Source organism: Staurois parvus, unplaced genomic scaffold (assembly GCF_062004578.1).
Source record: "Staurois parvus isolate SC_StPar_1 unplaced genomic scaffold, SC_StPar_1.0 ptg000530l, whole genome shotgun sequence".
NCBI lineage: Eukaryota > Metazoa > Chordata > Amphibia > Anura > Ranidae > Staurois > Staurois parvus.
The window spans coordinates 971,089-986,367 of record NW_028318326.1 but is presented as its reverse complement, the minus strand read 5'-3'; the positions used below and the strand labels follow the sequence as shown (position 1 = coordinate 986,367).

General features: G+C 45.2%; 1 protein-coding gene across 1 annotated transcript in view; it reads right to left on the bottom strand.

Annotated features, from left to right (window-relative positions):
• The window catches only part of SESTD1 (SEC14 and spectrin domain containing 1), a 187,768-nt gene extending 184,714 nt beyond the window's left edge, over positions 1 to 3,054 (bottom strand). The window contains exon 1 of the mRNA XM_089690385.1: positions 2,974 to 3,054. The gene's annotated coding sequence lies outside the window, so the exon portion shown is untranslated. The remainder of the gene's footprint in view (positions 1 to 2,973) is intronic.
• Positions 3,055 to 15,279: the final 12,225 nt, after the last annotated feature.

Sequence of the window (15,279 nt, the reverse complement as noted above, 5' to 3'; positions counted from 1 at the left end):
TACAACACGATCAATCATTTTCCACCCTGGCATATCCACTCAGTTTAGCTGAATGTGATCTAGACTAAATCGATTGAAGAGAAGCTATAGATTCCTTTGACTGAATTACAAACTTGAAGTGTATGTGGCCACCATTATTGTACAATCTTTTAGATTTACAAAATATATATGTAATATCAGGATCTACCTAAACTAGAAGATCAATTTGTATCCAGTTAGGCAGACCCTTTTACTACACTGATGTTGACCGATCTGAGGGCCGGCTCACACTACAAAAATGCACGATACGTTTTTGCTTACATTTCACACCACACGCAGTTCCGGTGCAGTTTGCTATGTTCCAGTATGGTGCTGTGCAGAAAAAAAAATGCAACTTCTTCTAATTTTTTTTCTGCACTGGAAACTGAATGCACTAGTGTGAACAGGGATGTGCAATTCCTATCGCCCGACGCCTAGGACATGTAGTTCCGGGCGCCAGGCAGCAAGTTTTTTGCTACCTTTAGCCCTGCTGCGGGCAAGCATCAGGGCTCACCTGTCGGGTGGAAGCGCCGTCCGAATGCTTCCCGAATACCGCCCAAATGCTCCCCCCCGTGTGAAGCTCCCCCTGCCCACTGTCTCCCAGGCTCCGCTTGCCCATCCTCGGGCCCGGGACCAGCTCACTTCAGGCGGCTAGAGGGGAGGGGGGAGAGCAGACACATCCACTTCCCTCCCCTTCTTGTCCTGACCCAGAAGTGACGTTTGACATCACTTCCAGGTCCCCATTCACAGATTCCCGGCAACTGAGGCCGGGAAGGAATGCAATGCAGTGCGATGTGCACTGCATTACATTCAGGGGAGCACAGGGGAGACATTCAGGGTCTATTAGACCTTGGATGTCTCAATAAAGAGAACCTGTCACCAAATAAAATCATCAATTTTGCGGTAATACAATGTGACATAAAAAATTGGAATTACCCCTATTTTATTCTCTAGGGTCTCTGATTTCAGAAAATATATCATGTTTGAGGGTTTTGTGTAATATTCAGGCCTAAAATGATTTTTCTTAAAACGCAAAAACGGCTCTGGCAGTGACACTCCCCTTTCCTGAGGAGCACCCAATCAGTGCTTATTACACTGCAAGGTCTCTCTGCTCCCAGCTAGTCCCTGAGTGCGGTGCTGGAGACAGGCTGGGAGGGGAGGAGGAGATAAACAGTGCAATGTTAAAAATATGAAACGTTTAAGTCGCCATAAAACCCCTTTTGTTTTTAAAACATTCCTAATATCACCTCAGATTTAAATACAGTTTTGGTTAAAAAAAAAAATGATCTTGACAAGTAGATTGTCATGAGGGACACGTAGATTGGGATTTAGTCCCTGGACAAGTAAGTCTTTTCAAAAACTTCCACACCCCTGGTGAACCAAGGCCATGGAAATACATGGAAAATACTGTGCATGCATTTTGGAAGCAGAATAATAGTGCAGTGAACTGTATCTAGTGTGAACTATCCCTAAGGGTCACCATACAATCAGCTTTAGATTTACCAAAACGATGTATTATGGGGACTGGTCTAAACGAAACAGTCAATATTCATCCAATCAGACAGGAATCTTGGACTACAACGATGTTGGTGGAACTGAGGGTGCCTTGACACCTGTGAACTCACCCTGCTTCCAATTAGACGTGAGGACCCTAGTAGATGTTCCTGCGATTAGCTGCGAGACACAACCCCAATGAAAGCAATGGAAGCCTGCTGACCCCCAAAACTAATCTCAGCCACTCGCATGTAAGCGTTTATGCTGCGATTATACATGCGCGTGATTGGTCTTGGACATAGACCGCTCCCCCATCAAGGCTGATCATTCGCATGTGATCGCTGCATGAGAGATTACATGTGAGTGGCCCGTTGCTTCTAATGGGGGCACCTAAATGCAGGAGCCCCTCACATCTAATAAGAGGCAGGGTGTGAATGTACCCCGAGCCCTGGTTCACACTGATGAGGTGCGATTTCTGGAGCAGTTGCGGTGCGATTCTGGTGCAATTTTACACAGCTGTGATTTTTGTTCAACTTTGTGACATCAGACATACAGTAGATGTATCACACACTGAAATCACATTGCATTTGAACACCTATGCTTTTTCACTGCTGTTTCCATTCAATTCTATGGGGCTCAAAAACGCACCAAATGCGCACAGGACCCTTTTGGAGATCGCATAGGTATGAACGACCTCCACAGAAAGACGTTATCTCCCTTGACATGCGACCTCTGCGTTCTGGACAGAATCACTGTAAACCAGGGCTGACAGAGATTGTACAATCAGACGGCAACGTGTGTGGCCAGCTTTATAGAGGCAGACTGTGCTCACAAAGGGGTTAACCTCTGTGTCAAAGACAAAGGTAAGCACAATGTCAGGGGTTAAAAAAACCTGTCCGAACCAATCAGAGGCAAGAAGACAATCCCAGTTCACCAATACAACCTCTATACACTGTAGGACATCATAGAAAGCACAAAGAACATTGAGGAGGTGGGGGGGACTGACTAGGACTGGAGCAGGCACCATCTGCAGCAGCTGTGCTTTACAACCAATCAGCTCCTATCTTCAGCTTCTTCAGTCAAGCTTTAAAAATGAAATCTGGAAGCTGATTGGCTGCCAGGCAGAGCCCCTCCAGTCTTAGTACCCCCCTCCTTGTATGGAGCAGATATCTCTAGCACACTATAGAGTGCTCAGGAGGGGAGGACCTCTGACTGGTTGCTACGGGTTACCACACTGTTCACATCTCCCCTCCCCCAGTTCTGAGGACCGTGCTGTGTGAGCTCATAGACCGGCCTGTGAGCCCCGCACTGCACACAGACTGACATTGCCATCCGCTCCTAGAGAGCACATGCAGCATCAGTGTAGTCAGCCATCCCTCCCCGTATCCGTGCACCCATCCGCAGACACACAGAGCCCCCCCCATACCCGGCTCCCCTCCATACACACATACACATCCTCACCAATATTTACAGCATCGGCCGCGGCCACTCCGCATACGCTCCACACTTCCTGTTGCGTCCCCTCCCCACTACTCTCCGGCCCCCCTCTCCCCACAACCACGCCCCCGAGAGGCCGGCCGTCGAAGCAGACTGGGCGGGCGTCAGAGAGTTGATTGGCCGCGACGCCTCCACGTGTGCACTTCGCCCCATGTCTGTCCCGCCCCCCAGGGAGATTGGGACCTTGACTCCTTGGCAACCGCAGACATGGAAACAATGAAAGTGATGCGGTCGGGAGGGAATTGGGGAGAGAGGGGCGTGTCCGGGCTGGATGTGTGTGATGGGCTCGGAGCTCTGCTAAACCTATTCCTCCTCACATAGGAACGAGCGAGTGTCCCGGGCTGTGCTGTGTGGAGGATGGCGGGTGCAGGCCCGGGACACGTGTTCGGAGCCTGTCCTAGGAGACCCTAGTGGAGGAGCAGACTCATGGCCACACCTGACACTCTCCATACTGGGGGGGGGACAGGGAGGACCCCTTCACCTTGGAAAATGGAATATGTATTTTTGGATAACGTATTTTGCGTTGTTGCCGTGTTTTTAATGCGGCTCATTAACCACTTGCCCTCCAGAGGATTTACCCCACTTCCTAACAAGGCTATTTTTTTTTGCGATACGGTGCTGTTACTTTAACTGACAATTGCGCGGTCATGCAACACTGCAGCCATATGACATTTATGTCCTTTTTTCCTGTAAATAGAGCTTTCTTTCGGTAGTGTTTGATCGCCTGTGCGGTTTTTATTTTTTTGTGCTATAGACAAGAAACAACTGAAAATGTTGAGAAAAAAATATATTTTTGACTTTTTGATATAAAACATGTCCTGTAAAAAAACAAAGTTCGTAATACATTTAGGCCAGTATGTGTTCTGCTACCTGTCTTTGCTTAAAAAAAAATCCCAATACGAGTAAATTAATTGGTTTATGTGAAAGTTATAGCGTCTACAAATGGTGATATATATATACTGGAATTTTATTTTTTTTTACTAGAAATGGCAGCAATCAACAATATAGCGGGACTGCGGCAAGCATTCTGAGACTGGGGGGAACTGACTTGGTGTCATTGACATCCATAGTGACACCAATACAGTGATCAGTGCTAATAAAAAGCACTGACACTGTACTAATGGCACCAGGCAGGAAGGGGTTAACGTGGGGCGATCAGTTAACCAACTGTGCTGTTTCACATGTGTGTGCTTTCACACTAGTTTGTATGGCTCTGCTATGCATAGCCATACAAAGCGGTGTGCAGAAGCTGATGGGAGAGATCTGTGTTGTTTACATACATTCTCTCCCGTCAGTAATACTCTGCGATCATTGGGTGCCGATGAGTAATCACAGGCTGGGACCCGGTGATTGACAGCCGAGGCCTTGAATGGCGGCGCAGGTAGGGTGGCTCATGCGTGCCCGCACCCAGAACTGCAAAATCACGTGTATATATACGTGATTTTGCGTACCCGTGCCACCCTGTAGCAGTATTTCTGCTATAGGGCGGACGGGAAGTGGTTAAAACTGAGCACATTAACAAGTTCTGAGGCTAATTTAATGCAGATAAGGCACTGAGTTTAATTACCACTTTATCAGCCCCAGAACCTGTGTCATTAATATTTGTTCAGTTTTAAAGGGATAAGGTGGCAACCTTAGTCTACACCTGACACCCTCCATACTGGGGGGCAAGGAGGGCCCATTCACCTGGAAAATGCAATAGGTATTTTTGGAAAACGTATTTTGCGTTGAGATGCTTTTAATGCTGTTCATTAAGGCCTCATTCACACAGGATGCTGTTTTTAGGCATTCAAATATTGCATAGTCGCTATGCGATTTTCAAAGTGTGATTCTGTGTGTCACATAAGGCCAGCATATTCACTTGAATGGTCTTATCTATACATGTTTGTCTCCCTAAAAGTTGCGCCTGTTCCTTTCTAGGTCAAAAGCTTAGTGTGATTTTTTTTTTTAAATTATTATTATTATTATAAAGGCGCGGTTTGCCACAGGACAATCGCAACAGAATCGACTTGCACCCAAACACACATCGCACATTTTGCAGCGACTGCTGTCTGTTTTAGAATCGTGGCAATTCTGACCGCAACTCAAAATCGCAAAGTGTGAATGGGGTATTATAGGCATTTTGCCTTTGTTTTTTCTGCCCCTCTATGGTAGAATATGTGTCCCTACACACACCAACATGTAGAGGCAGAAAAAAAAAACTTAGGGCCACAGTGTTCCAGCGTCAAAAAATACTTAATACGCCTAAACACGCTTTAACGCTAGGTGTATCAAGCGCTTAGGCAGGGCCGGTGCTAGACTATTTTGCACCCTAGGCAAGGCCAGTTACTTGCGTCCCCCCCCTCCAAAATAAAATAAATAAAACATTTTAAAAAGAGAAAATATTAAATCAGCAAAACATAAAACTTTTAAATTTATTTTAATTTGCAAAAATAAGTGCCATAAGATGCCACCAGCACCAATATTAAAGACAAAGTGTCACGGATGGACTATCTGTGGCTGGCAGTGGCAGGATCACAGTTGAAGTGAGTAGAGGATGATGGATCCAGATGACAGATCCCAGGCTGGTATTCCCCAGGCGATGGGGGGAGGTAAATCATCAACACACACGCACGAACACACACACTGAGCGATCCCACACAGTGACAGATCCAACACTAATACAGATCAGGCACTAGAAGAGCAGGCTGTGGGTTCATGATTATGTCATGACTCACCGACACATTGCACATGTGATGGATGGCTAGCCAGGTCACACTCACACAGGCATGAGACATTACCTTCCTCCGCAGGCGAAGCTCCACTTCCACTGATGAACAGGAAGAGAGGGGCTGGAACTCCACAGTGATCAGCAGCCACAAGCTGGCTTGCAGTAAAGGACTGAGTCTGAGAGGAACACTGGAAGGAGCTGCAGCTCAGCTGCTACACTGGCACCAATCACTGAGCAGCTTCCTCTGTCCTTTCTTCCTCCCATCTACCGCCCCTCCCCTCCCCTCAGCTGGAGGATCATTCATAACGTGGGGGCATCCCACACAGAGAGAGTGACAGGCTGTGCCAGGTAGAAGTGCACCCTAGACGGCCGCCTAGTTTGCCTAGTGGAAGCATTGGCCCTGCGTTTAGGCATTCGTTCCAATGGCTAGAATAAATTAATATTCTGGCAGTGGAATGATCACCTTGACGCACCTATACGCATTTGCAAAATATGGCTTTAGGCATGTTTTTATATCTGCTTTTTTCCTCCCCTGGAGCATAGGTTTTTAGGGGAGAAAACAAAATTCTGTGTGCATGGGGCCTTAAATGTAATGCATTTCTCATTTGTTTTCATCTCTGGTCACCTAGGAAAAAAATTGACATGTGACTCAAAAAACCACACTGAGAAGAAAACACATGGAACATTTTTGGTGCGCTCTCATAGGCTTCAATGGAAGGTGCGTTTTTCTAACAGGGAAATAAAGATGCTGCAAGCAGGACTTTTCAAAAGTGAAGTACACTGTAAAAAACAAAGAGCACAGATGTGAATAGTTAGATTTTTAAAAAAATACACTTGTGATGCTCTGGGAAGGTGCGTTTTAAGGCCCCTTTCAGATGGGGTGGATCTGTCAGTGTGATCCACCTGCTCAGCGGGGGATCTCTCTGCTGATCCACGCTGAGAAGGTGGATGACAGGTCTCTGTCCACTCTGCTGCTGCAAAGCCGACACAGACACTGCCTGCTGATTTCAGTGGGACGGCTGGATGGAATTGGACCTCCTGTCCGTTTTCTCCCGATTGTCATCAAATCACAATATTGGCACCCCTTCATTTCTGTCAGATAATGCACCACTTCACCCAGAAAATTGCTGCAATTACAAATGTTTAGGCTTTCTCATGTTTATTTCTTTTGTTTGTATTGGTAGGACACAAAAAAAGTGGATAAACAAAAAGCCAAATCTGACACATTCCATGCAAAACCCCCAAAATGGATTGGAAAAAATGATTGGCACCTCCTCGAAATTGTAAGAAATAATTGCATTCCAAGTTTGTGATGCTCCTATAACTTGTAATTAAACTCAAACTGTATCAGTTGTAATCAAACTGTATCAATTAACAGGTGTTGACAATATAGAAATAACACTGGCAACCAATTAAAATGGTGAAAATTGTACACTTTCTTTTGTGTGTCTCTTTGCTGCATGGAGAAGAGAAAGAACAGCAAAGAATTATCCGAGGATCTGAGAACAAAAATTGTGGAAAAGCATGGACAATCTGAAGGTTACAAGTCCATCTCCATAGATCTTAATGTTCCTGAGTCCACTGTGCGTAACATCGTCAAGACGTTTACAGCCCATGGCACTGTAGATCATCTCCCTGGATGTGTATGAAAGAGAAAAATTAATTAAGTATTGCAGTGAAGGATTGGTTGAATGGTGGCTAAAGGACCTCGATCAACTTACAGATCAAATTCAGGCTGACCTTCAGGCACAGAATACAAGTGTGTCAGCTCACACTATATGTCGCCATCTGAATGAAAAGGGACACTGGTAGGAGACCCACAGAAACAAGGCCAGATTGGAGTTTACCAAAACTTACCTGAGGAAGCCAAAATCCTTTTGGGAGAATGTACTGTGGTCAGACCAACAAAATTACAGCTTTTTGGTAAAGCTCATCATTCTACTGTTTTCAGAAAAAAGCAATAAGGCCTTTAAAGAAAAGAATACAGTCAAACATGGTGGAGGTTCATTGATGTTTTGGGGTTGCTTTGCTGCTTCAAGCACTGGATGTCTTGACCCGTGCATGGGGTGCAATGTAGGGCCCATTGTCAAAAAGTTGGGTCTCTGTCAGAGGTCATGGGTCTTACAGCTGAAAAATGACTCAAAGCGCACATCAAAAAGCACCCAGAAGTGGTTTAAGACAGAGCCCCGGAGAGTACTGAACTGGTCAGCAACGAGTCCAGATCTCAGTCCCATAGAGCACCTGTGGAGAAATCTCAAAACAGCAGTTGGGAAAAGGAACCCTTCCAATCTGAGAGACCTGGAGCAGTCGGCGAAAGAAGAGTGGTCAGAAATTCCAGTAGAGAGGTGGAAGAAACTCTTTGATGGTTACAGGAAGCGATTGATATTAGTCAAGGGGGTGTGCTACCAAATATTAAACTGAGTGCCAATAATTTTGTCTAGTCAATTTTTGGAGTTTTGGGTGGAATGTGTCAGCTTTTATTTCTCCACTTTTTTGTGTCATACCAATACCCACAAAAGAAGTAAACATGAGAATGCCTAAACATTTGAAATTGCAACAATTTTCTGGGCGAAGTGGTGCATTATCTGACAGAAATGCAGGAGTGCCAATATTGTTGGCCCTGACTGTATAAAACACATGCAATGCAGTATTGTATGCAAATCTATTTGTCATGTACCTGATGGGAGACTGAATTGGCAAGGCCGGCCTCACTTGTGTCACTAGCCCTGACCCCACTGAGGTTGGAACAGAGGGAGTCTAGGGACCAGGGGGACAAGTGCGCCAGTGGTTGTTGCTTGTGGCTCTTGCAGATGCTGACCTTGGTAGGCAGAGTATCCTCTGATTTGGGCACCGTAGAAATAGACCAGGCAGGTTCAGTGGATTGCCAAATGTGCAGCAGAACAAGGTAGGTAGCAAGGACACAGGACTGGAGCAGAGTCATAGGATAGCCAGGGTCATAAACAGTCGGGCAGCGCGGTACAGAATCAGAAGGAGAAGCCAAAGTCAGGAGCAGAGCCGAAGTCAGGAACCAGGAGCAGGAGAGCAATCGGAGTCGGGTCAGGAACAAGCCGGGTCAGCAACAAAGGAATCGTGCAGGAGCAAGCAGGACACGGGGCAGCTGAAGACCAGTCAGCACTGAATCTGAGCAGAGGCACTCCTTAAATGGCCCGTCTGGTGCCAATCTTCACCGTGCGTGCATGTGTGCGATCGCGCATTCCTGCGCGCCTGCGCACAACTGGCAATTCTGTGGAATCTCCTTTGCGCATGCGCGTTCCCAATAGCGATTGTTCGTGCCGGAAATCCCTCACACTATTTTTCAGTGCAGCATGATGCAACGCAATCCATCGCATTGCAATGAAATATCACTATAAAGTACACTGCTCAAAAAATTTAAAGGAACACTTCAATCAGAGTATAGCATCAAGTCAATTAAACTCCTGGGATATTGATCTGGTCAGTTAAGTAGCAGAGGGGGCTATTAATCAGTTTCAGCTGCTTTTGGTGTTAATAAAATTAACAACTGGTACACTAGTTGGGCAACAATGAGATGACCCCCAAAACAGGAATGGTTTTACATGTGGAGGCCACTGACATTTGTTTCCCCTACTCATCTTTTCTGACTGTTTTCACTAATTTTGCATTTGGCTAGGTTCAGTGTTAATACTGGTAGCATGAGGCGATACCTGGAACCTACAGAGGTTGCACAGGCAGCCCAACTCCTCCAGGATGGCACATCAATATGTGCCATTGCCAGAAGGTTTGCTGTGTCTCCCAGCACAGTCTCAAGAGCATGGAGGAGATTCCAGGAGACAGGCAGTTACTCTAGGAGAGCTGGACAGGGCCGTAGAAGGTCCTTAACCCATCACCAGGACCGGTATGCTGTTCGAGTGTAGTGTAGATGCAGGGCATGTAGGGCCATGGGCATAGGCTTCAGGAGCTGGTGCTGCCAGACAAGCACTGGGTTCCAACTACCTATCTATGCAGCAGGCAGAGCACAGTCGAGATCACACCGAAGCAAGAATTAGAGGAGCAGGATTGGAAAATGCAGCCACCTTTCCCTCCCACCACTTGCTCCAGCCTGCTTCTATTTAAAAATAATGCAAACTGGCTCCAAACTGCCTGGATAAGTGGCTGCCAGAGCTGCATCAAGCTATTAAGAGGTTCTTTCTTACACTTGCTGATCCAACATTAACCTGTCTGAAAAAAGGACTGATTTTTACTGACATAAAATTTTTACAAACTGTAAATTTACTGATGGTTGTCAACCTTGCCAGTGCTTTAGACATTTATCACATTTCCAGCTCCCTTCTGGACATTCCTCTCCAGGGATTGTCTGGAACATGATAAACATTCAAACTGGTTATATGCAGCTCTGTCCCTAAGCTCTGGAACCTTCTTCCAGAGGCAAGGTGAAGCAATCAAACTCCCAGCCTGTGAAACCCTGAATAGACCAGGTCAAACAATCACTGCTTTGATTACAGAAGGAGCCAAAAACTAGCTTTGCCTGGCATCCTATGCTAAGAGGGTGTCTGATAATTGCTGTGTCCACCTTGGAGATATCTAACCTCACTATTTGTCCTGGGGCTGTTGTCACTAAAAGGGAAAGGGAATCCAACAATTTACATTTGTCATCAGAAGAGAAATAGAGGTGGTTCTTCTAGAGCAGACACCTGTTCCAGAGATAGCAGTCTAAGAAGACCTTTCTCCTCACATTGGACAGAGTTTCTTTCACTTATTTTTTGCCTCTGTGGCAGGAATTGCAGAAAAAAAAAGATGGGACTCATGTAGCAATATAAAACCAACAGATATTCTAACCCTTCCCAACCTTTCCAAGTGCAAACAAACATTTTGGCTGGATTTACATATCAACCCAAATCCTTATAATGAACCCTGCAGCTAACATGCCCACCTTTTGTACTGTACCAAAAATAACCTCTTCTCTGAACCTAGCCCCCCTCCCCAAGTCCAATAGCCCCCTCCATGTTTTACAGTATATTCCCTTTGCTCCAGAGAAAGCATTTTTTACGACTTTAAAAACAGTGGGGGAGGGGAACTGTGCATGTGTCTTGCACTGGAGGACATATTAAAGCAGTCCATCTGAGCCTACGCTAACTGAAGAGCCCTTGGCACATGTGTCTGCAAAGATGGTGTCCATTAAGCAAGACCTCACATCAGCCCACCGACACCAACAATGAACAGACAGCAACCACAAGAGCAACAGCTTCCCCATCCCTGATACATGCAAAGATGTTCAAGCCAGATTTTAAGCACTGCCGATTACATCTCAGCAAGTCACTGAGAGGCTTCATGAAGAAATAAATAGGTTGGAGACCCTCAGAGATAGGAATTTAACTTTTAAAGCAAAGGTAGAGGACACAGAGAACAGATCCAGATGGTCTAAACCATGCAATCATAATATCCCAGAAATCCTAACCAATCCTCCCTCCTCTTCCATAGCTGTGTTCCAAGAGCTGACTTCAGAGTTTCTGATTGAATGCTTGACAGTAGAGCCAACATGTAATGGGGAGAAAAGTCTGTGGAACCCAAATCATGTGATCGGAACAGTCAGACATGTTCATTCTCATTCAGGGACACGTTGGCTATGGTGGGCTCTGAGGATAAGTCCTTGGAACGTGTCAGCCTGTTGAGATTCCATCATTCTGTTACATCTTGATGTTTTGTGGATTATATTATGCTGCTTTCATGAGATGAACATGTACTTTAGTCCATTTTGTGAGCATAATACTTACCATTTTATACATTAAAGCTATTTTTTAAGGATAGTGCGCCCTCTGTTTGTTTATTATTGCAGTGCCTGTAGACTCCCCCAGTCTTGTGAGGGCAGCAAGGCGAGTGCATGCCATGAGGGCCAAGACTTGACTACAGTTCACTAACCTTTTGGACCTACTCTCCAAGCACATGAGCATTAAGGTTTTTCCGATTCTTGGATATGCCGACTCCCCTATTTGTAAATTCATTTGATTAATAGTACTCTAACACATAAGATGCTCCGCTAAAGCTAGCCATAGACAGTCTGAATCTTGGCTGGTTCAGCAGGGACCAGCCAAGATTGAGTTTGTCTTTGGCCAGGCTGATTCTACCCAACCAGCATGTTGGATTTTCAGCATGCAATTTTTGCCAGTGGCTATAGCTGCTAGCAATAATCACTGTGTTCTCCCAGTAGGGATGGCTCCCTGTGCCTCCCCACTGGGAGAACACAGTAGCTCCGCAGGAGGATTTCCCCATCAACACACTCAGTGTAGCCTGCCTTAGTTAACTTTATTAGGGCAACTGTTTCTATATGCTCTCCTTTATAGACAATGGTGTATCTTGGATTCTATTTATTTCTATAAAGTCTATTGTGCTGTGGCTGGAATTTGGTATGTGCTATAGGTTGCTCTTCAATGAACTCAACATATACTTCTCAACTCTCATAACCATACTGAAGATTAAAAGGGGAAGGTAGGTACAGGTGGGCACCCTCCTTCATTGACATTTCATGGATAAGCCCAATGTCTCCAGAGGGCTCAATGGTTATACCTGGTGTAGGAATTGTGCACACAGATATGGACGCGGTCATCCATCTTGCTAAGGATCCTCCATCTTGTATCTCTCTCTCTCTGCAATTCCCACCTCCCTCTCTGTTGATTGACACGTGTGCTGGGTTCAAAAGTGCACAGGCAAACCCTGAATAGACCAGGTCAAACAATCACTGCTTTGATTACAGGAGCCAAAAACTAGCTTTGCCTGGCATCCTATGCTAAGAGGGTGTCTGATAATTGCTGTGTCCACCTTGGAGATATCTAACCTCACTATTTGTCCTGGGGCTGTTGTCACTAAAAGGGAAAGGGAATCCAACAATTTACATTTGTCATCAGAAGAGAAATAGAGGTGGTTCTTCTAGAGCAGACACCTGTTCCAGAGATAGCAGTCTAAGAAGACCTTTCTCCTCACATTGGACAGAGTTTCTTTCACTTATTTTTTGCCTCTGTGGCAGGAATTGCAGAAAAAAAAAGATGGGACTCATGTAGCAATATAAAACCAACAGATATTCTAACCCTTCCCAACCTTTCCAAGTGCAAACAAACATTTTGGCTGGATTTACATATCAACCCAAATCCTTATAATGAACCCTGCAGCTAACATGCCCACCTTTTGTACTGTACCAAAAATAACCTCTTCTCTGAACCTAGCCCCCCTCCCCAAGTCCAATAGCCCCCTCCATGTTTTACAGTATATTCCCTTTGCTCCAGAGAAAGCATTTTTTACGACTTTAAAAACAGTGGGGGAGGGGAACTGTGCATGTGTCTTGCACTGGAGGACATATTAAAGCAGTCCATCTGAGCCTACGCTAACTGAAGAGCCCTTGGCACATGTGTCTGCAAAGATGGTGTCCATTAAGCAAGACCTCACATCAGCCCACCGACACCAACAATGAACAGACAGCAACCACAAGAGCAACAGCTTCCCCATCCCTGATACATGCAAAGATGTTCAAGCCAGATTTTAAGCACTGCCGATTACATCTCAGCAAGTCACTGAGAGGCTTCATGAAGAAATAAATAGGTTGGAGACCCTCAGAGATAGGAATTTAACTTTTAAAGCAAAGGTAGAGGACACAGAGAACAGATCCAGATGGTCTAAACCATGCAATCATAATATCCCAGAAATCCTAACCAATCCTCCCTCCTCTTCCATAGCTGTGTTCCAAGAGCTGACTTCAGAGTTTCTGATTGAATGCTTGACAGTAGAGCCAACATGTAATGGGGAGAAAAGTCTGTGGAACCCAAATCATGTGATCGGAACAGTCAGACATGTTCATTCTCATTCAGGGACACGTTGGCTATGGTGGGCTCTGAGGATAAGTCCTTGGAATGTGTCAGCCTGTTGAGATTCCATCATTCTGTTACATCTTGATGTTTTGTGGATTATATTATTCTGCTTTCATGAGATGAACATGTACTTTAGTCCATTTTGTGAGCATAATACTTACCACTTTATACATTAAAGCTATTTTTTAAGGATAGTGCACTAGGCTAGTGCGCCCTCTGTTTGTTTATTATTGCAGTGCCTGTAGACTCCCCCAGTCTTGTGAGGGCAGCAAGGCGAGTGCATGCCATGAGGGCCAAGACTTGACTACAGTTCACTAACCTTTTGGACCTACTCTCCAAGCACATGAGCATTAAGGTTTTTCCGATTCTTGGATATGCCGACTCCCCTATTTGTAAATTCATTTGATTAATAGTACTCTAACACATAAGATGCTCCGCTAAAGCTAGCCATAGACAGCCTGAATCTTGGCTGGTTCAGCAGGGACCAGCCAAGATTGAGTCTGTCTTTGGCCAGGCTGATTCTACCCAACCAGCATGTTGGATTTTCAGCATGCAATTTTTGCCAGTGGCTATAGCTGCTAGCAATAATCACTGTGTTCTCCCAGTAGGGATGGCTCCCTGTGCCTCCCCACTGGGAGAACACAGTAGCTCCGCAGGAGGATTTCCCCATCAACACACTCAGTGTAGCCTGCCTTAGTTAACTTTATTAGGGCAACTGTTTCTATATGCTCTCCTTTATAGACAATGGTGTATCTTGGATTCTATTTATTTCTATAAAGTCTATTGTGCTGTGGCTGGAATTTGGTATGTGCTATAGGTTGCTCTTCAATGAACTCAACATATACTTCTCAACTCTCATAACCATACTGAAGATTAAAAGGGGAAGGTAGGTACAGGTGGGCACCCTCCTTCATTGACATTTCATGGATAAGCCCAATGTCTCCAGAGGGCTCAATGGTTATACCTGGTGTAGGAATTGTGCACACAGATATGGACGTGGTCATCCATCTTGCTAAGGATCCTCCATCTTGTATCTCTCTCTCTCTGCAATTCCCACCTCCCTCTCTGTTGAGTGACACGTGTGCTGGGTTCAAAAGTGCACAGGCAATCGGGCCCAGTGGGACAGCTTCATGATTATAAACCCCAGTTAGCCTGGCCCAAGTATGTCTGTGAGAGTCTTGCTTGGAAAAGATCGTAAAGCCATAAACCAGTCCTTCCCTGGGCTTCAAAGACATTCCAGCTAGCCGTAAAACAAGACAACACATTTAAACCCCACTTTTCCATATAATTTTATATCTGGAGATGGGCAATAATTCCATAAAAAACAAGCATATATTCGGATAGCTCAATTTAATGTGAGTCGTCTGATATCTTACACCCCCTAGTTGAGTCTACAGAGAGCAGAAAGCCATATAGTTCTAGCTGAAATAGTAAATTATAGCATGTTTAATATCTAGAAGTCTGCAGATTATTCTGCACATTAATCTACCCTTGGATAGAATGTTACATGTACCTAGGGAAGATTATTGCCCTGGTATCAATTTGGGAGGGATTTTGGTTCTAGCCTGAGTCCCCCGCCTACGACACCCTCCCCAAATGAGGTGACTGGTTCTCTGCATCAAGGAGACACCCTGCTGAGTTCCTAGAAAAAGGCTGTTATGCTTGTAGCAGAGAGTTGAGTTGAAGTTGAAGAAATCTCCCTTTTAACATCGGAACCAACTTGGGAGA